The sequence below is a fragment of the Protopterus annectens genome, chromosome 7.part0 (genome assembly GCF_019279795.1).
Source record: "Protopterus annectens isolate FY-2018-M chromosome 7.part0, PAN1.0, whole genome shotgun sequence".
Classification (NCBI taxonomy): domain Eukaryota; kingdom Metazoa; phylum Chordata; order Ceratodontiformes; family Protopteridae; genus Protopterus; species Protopterus annectens.
In genome coordinates, this window is record NC_056739.1 from 1112939011 (window position 1) to 1112945010 (window position 6000).

The window sequence follows — 6000 nt, forward strand, 5'->3', positions numbered from 1 at the left end:
GCTGTGTGTATGTGTGTGCACGTGTGTGCATTTCAGTTTTTCTATATGAGTGAGACACTGTCTTTTTGCTTCTACAACTGTGTCTGTATATACATAAATGTCTGTGTCTGCAAGAGAGTGTGTGTATTACTAAATACTTACATATGCTTTATTTGGGTTGAAAGGGCTGGATCATGGTCAAGGTACACTCTTCATGCAGTACAAAAATATACATTTTGACTGTTTGTCACACATTGATATGGGCATAGCTCTCAACCTTCCATGTCCAAAATGAGGAGCACTAGCCCTCATAATGTGGAACATATAGACAAAATGTGGAACACATACTAATGGCTTACTAACAAATTCAACTAGGAAGGTCATGGGGATGGTTAAAATATGCTGGTTATACTTATAAAGAAGATATTTTATTGAATTAATATGATTCATTTCTATTTACAATAGATTTCACTTAAAAAAAATCCCTAACACTGAATATCTGACAGAGTCTTTCAATGTGGAACTTTGAGGAACATGAACTTTTTAAGACCCCAAATGAGGTACATTCCTCGTAATGAGGTACACTTGAGAGGTATGGATATGGGCATAGGGTTCTTAGCAAAGAGAAATGGTTTGACAATATATCATGCTGAAGATTACAGTGTAATTTATCCTGGAGATATACAGGAGCAGATCCATTGATTTTTAGAGGTGAATTTTAGCTGTGTTTTATATGGGTTTACATTCTGAATGGATTTCAGTGGCAGTGGGATGTGATTTCATAGTTTGGCTACACTATCGGAATATAGAGATTCACCTGCAGTATTAGATGATTTGGTTACAGTGATTAGTGATTTTTTTTCCTAGAGTGTAAAATTCCATTGGGAAGTAATGTTGCATTAAGTTGTTAAGGGTGTGCAGATTTTTAGATTCATTGGAAGTTACTAGGCTAGTGGCCCTAGAACACTTACAAGCCTAGCCATGTTAATCCCAAGTTGCCTCAATTGTCCTTGGTTAGATGGACATAATTCACAGAGCGAGTCTGTGATAAACACCGACTGCTCTGTCCATGAGGGACAACGGTGCCACCCCTAGGATGAATTCTGTGGTCTCCCATCCATTTGTCCAGGTTGTGCTTGAATAGGGTCAGTGAAGAGCTCTGCTTCACGTCAGCTGGAAGTTTATTCCAGAGTAGCAGCAATCTCTGGGAGATATATCTGTCTCTTCAGCATGTTCTGTTAATGTCATAGGATAGGTTAAGATCCCTAGAGTGAGTGGCTCTTGTGCCATTTGACTTGCCGATGTGCAACATGTCCATTAGGGCAGGGTCAGAGACTGCCCTGTAGGCCAACCACAGGTCACCTCTCAGCAGCCTATGTGATACAAGAGTACAGTGACAGGGCTTTCAGTCTACCCATTTAAGTCATGGTTTGGGTGCACTGTATTTTTTTGGTGAGAAACCTCTGTGGTCTCTCCAGCTGCTGCAGGTGTCTGGTGAGGTACATGCAGAAGGGAGCATTGTACTCTATTGATGGTCTGATGAGGGTCAAGTACAGTGGAGTTATAACATCCTTAGACCTCAGTGTGATGCTATTACTTATGAGATGTGCAATGTAGAAGGCTTTTCTTACCACTGTGGAAACTTGGTAGTCAAAGTTCAATTGCTATCTATCTGTGTTCCCAGAGATTGCTCCACTGGGTTTGAACTTGGGGGGGGGGGTCCTGTCAATATTATAATTAGCAGGAATTTCCTCTTTGCTAAAGGTAATAATAATGCACTTTTTTGCATTTAGAGTTAGACTGTGGCATTGCCACCAGTCATTTGTCTATGTTGGCCCCTCCTGTAATATGTTAACATCAATGGGGGACTGAATGATTGCACACAATTTGCAATCAAAACTGAACTTGGTAAATAAAGGCTGTCTAGTTTAGCCTGGGCTTCAAAGAAATAGATTCCAAACAGTAAAGGGCCCAGCACAGATCCTTGTGGTATGCTACTGGTGAAAGGTCTACTGGTAGAGGTGGTGTCACCAACTTTGACAGTATGTGCTCTGTGGGTTAGCCAATTGGCCACCCAAATAGTGATGTAAGGGTTAATCCCCAGTTGGGAGAGTTTCTCAATGATATCTGAGTGGGCGATTGTGTCAAAAACTTTGGATAGGTTAAGGTAGACAGTGTACACTGTCTTACCTTCATCCAGGGCTTTAGTGACTTTCTCAAAGAAGTCTTCTAGGTTTAATAAGCATGATATACGCTTGACAAAGCCAAACTGGGTTGGGTCTAGAGTTTGAAGGTCAACTATGTCTTTGTTAATAAAGTATATGATGATACTTTCCATGGCCCTGCAGATGATGCTGGTTAGACTTATGGGTCTATAGTTCTCAGAGTTGCTTGATGGCCTGCCTTTGTGCAAGGTGATTACTGTTACTGTTCTCTACTCTGCTGTAACAAAATCAGTTCTCAGGCTGTGGTTAGAGAATGCCAAGCCAATATACTAGGTGCTGTTTTAGATTGCTTAATAAGCAACCTGGGATGTTATTTGGTCCTATTGAGGTTGTGTTACGGGCCTTGGAGAGCACAGTTATGACCTGATCTCTAGAGATACTAGGCAGATGACTGGTGTCAGGTATGCTTTGGGATATTATAGCTAATTGAGACAGGGGGTGAAGTTTGCACCAAATCTGTCAGCTAGCAGGTTGGCGATTTCCTCTGGTATAGTATGAGTGGTACCACCTACTACCAGTTTGGGCATTCCTTTCTTTTGGCATTTCAAGAAGACTGTCTACTGTAGCTAGCTATAAAAGAGCTAGGTGACGTGGTAGCTCTAACTCGAGTAATTTTCTGAGTGCTTAGCCAGTAGTGCTTTCTGTTGTTATAGTTTTCTGCAGATCTGGCTATTTTATTACAACATTGCTCATGTTTTGACAGTTGTGAGACCTGAAGTATAATGAACATTGGGGCAGCACAGAGTAGAGGCCATATGTCTTCTGGCTATGTTGGTGAGGTAGGTTTTTGATCTGTATAATGTACATAATTTTTTGATGACTTTTTTAACAATTTGTAATACATGGTGGTCAAATTTCAACTGGTCGTCTATTATGCCACCCAGTAATTTAATGTGGTTTACTTGTTCTATCATGGTGTTGGCAGAGATTATAGTCAATAATGTTATTTTGGTTGAGATATGTTTTGGATAAAGAGTGGTAATTTAGGAATTTTTTGCTGTTTATAAGTACTTATGAATTATTTAGCCAGGCTTCAATTGATAAGGACTATTGTATAAGATATTGGAGTGCAGAGAGTTTTGGCAGAGCAGATTAGATTCTGGCCATTAGTGTAATGAACTAGGGTAGCATTTTTTCTAGTGTAAATGTCATTGATGAATATGTTGAAAAGTATGGGGCCTAGTATACATCCTTGTGAGACACTAACAGTTACTAGCAGGAAGGTGGACAACTCATTTTTCCATTTCACTGCTTGTGCTTTGTTTGAGTCATAGAATGAAGAGTAAGTGAGCCCTAAGGTTGAGGGTTTAGTAAGAGTTTCTGGTGGAAGACAGTATGACAGGATCAAAAGCAGAGCCGGCCTTAGCTGATATGGCACCCTAGGCGAAGTAGTGCTCCGGCGCCCCTTAAGCTCCACCCACACCATACTCATGAAACACCCCTACAAGCCATGCCCACAGGTAAGTCACTCCCCAAAAAAGCCACTCCAGTCATTCACTCCAAGATAGCCAGTCCAGTCATTTCCTTTAATTATTTAAATGCATAGAAGAAAGGATGCCTTGTAATGTAGTTTAAACTGCAAGTGAAGGTGGAAATTTCCTTTAATAAACCTGCTTTAATCTGTTTCTCCTTCACACATACTTTACTATAAAAGTCATGTCTTCAGGAAATAGAAGCCCATGTGCCTTGGTTCAAAGGGTTGCTTAGGTTAATCTAAATGTTTTAATTTACTCTGGGGTACGCGAGCAAGCTTACAGCTCAGTGAAAGTAGAATAGCAACCTCTCTCCTCTCTGTGTATAGAAGCTTAAACTAGAATAGCACAAACACAGGTAGCCATTTGCTAAACAATACAATGAAAATAGGCTTCGCATGAACGGTACAATTCTCTGCCACTGAAACTGCATGAAAACCCATATTTATAGAAAATGCATCCGGTCAGTGGAAGATTAAGTTTACATTTGGGCTGTTTTCAAAAGCGACTCCTTACACACATTTTTACGGCTATGCATACATATATTTGTTCTTTGATTTAACTTCCTGATTGCATTAAATTATATTTGTTATGTAATATAGCACCACTTGTTAGAATGTGTTTTAAATTTGTAGTTTTAAACATTCTTTTAATAAGCAAAGAAACAAAATGTATAAACCAATAATGACAAAACTACCCATTTCAGAAAATTTCAACCATAAAAGGCCACTCAGACTTCCGTCATTGCAATCCACCAATATCACTCAATACAAACAATTGCTGCAGAAGAGAAATCATCTGAACAATTCCACATTAAAGAAATCTGTAACTAATGAAGAGATTGCCAATGGCAAACAACTTTACATCTCAATGTTTCATCTACAAATTCAGTGCCTGTTGCCCTTGAATAATTAATTGCCTACGTTACATTATAAATTGGTAAACTGGTAATATTGCAATAGGAAATGACTAAAACTGACAAGTTCATAGTTGCTAGGCATCTCATACAAAGGAGGACATACTTAGAGTGTAGAACCGTATCCACCCTTAAAATGCACCAAATAATCAGCAATCAAATGGGCACTGCACTATCAATACTCCATCTACATGGTGTGGGAGCAGAATCCATAGCCTTCTGCATCAAAGACAATTATGCTACTAACACTGCTTTCAAATTCTACAACACAGTGTATCATTTGATAAACAAAACAGTTTTACATTGAAAACTGACTTAGCAAAATGTAAATACTTCTCATCTTCTCTTTGCTGGTGATTTAAAACTGTATAGCTCATCAGATGAGGAACTGAAAGTACAACTGCAAGTTGTCAATGCTTTTTCAGGTGATATAAGAATGTCATTTGGTCTTGATAAATGTGCAAAAGCAACCTTTAAAGCAGGAAAACTGCAACACCAAGAAAACATCAGTTTGGGACAAGAATGTGATATAAAAGAACTTGAGCAAGAGGGAGCATATAAATATTTGGGAATTGATGAAGGATCAAAAATAAAAAAAGAACAAATCCATATAAAACTTAGTAAGGAATACTTTAGAAGACTTAAGTTAATCCTGAAAAGTGTTGACATCAAGGAACAAAATCCAGGCTATAAACCAATTTGCTCTTCCTGTCCTAACTTACAGTTCTGGAGTGATTGACTGGCCCCAAAACGTGTTGAGTAGATTTGATAGGAAAACAAGAAGGATGCTTCATGCTCACCAAATGATTTAGAAAAAATCAGTGCATGCCAAGATTATATATTCCCCGTTCCAAAGGAGGGATGGGCCTCCTTGAAATTGATTACATGTACAGATCTGCAATCATGGGACTCCACACATATCTGCTGACATCACAAGATCCAAAGTGGTGAAAGTTTTGAAACATGAGAAGATAAATCAAAGATATGCTTCTGCTACATTAAGCTGAGACGTTATCGGTGTCAAGCAGGAATGGAAATCAAACCAGAAGTAAATAAAAGTCAGGCAGGAAATGAATGTCCCAAGAAAACAAAAGAGAGAATATACAGTGAAGGACCAGATGAGAAGGCAAAAAATGTAGGAGATGCATAAATATAGTTGCAAGTATAGAAAACTTCTGGAAGAGCCTCATGTTGATCAGGAACAAATTCAGAAATGGTTAAGGAGAGGCAAATTCAAACCAAGAGATGAAAGGTTAATACTGGCAGCTCAACATAGTGGGCTATGTACACATTAGTTTACAAAGTCAATTGAACATGTGGGAGGAACAGAGAAATGTAGGTTTTGTAAAACCAAATTGGAAACAGTCACACACCTCATTGCTGGTTGTGAGACACTAATGGCAGAAGG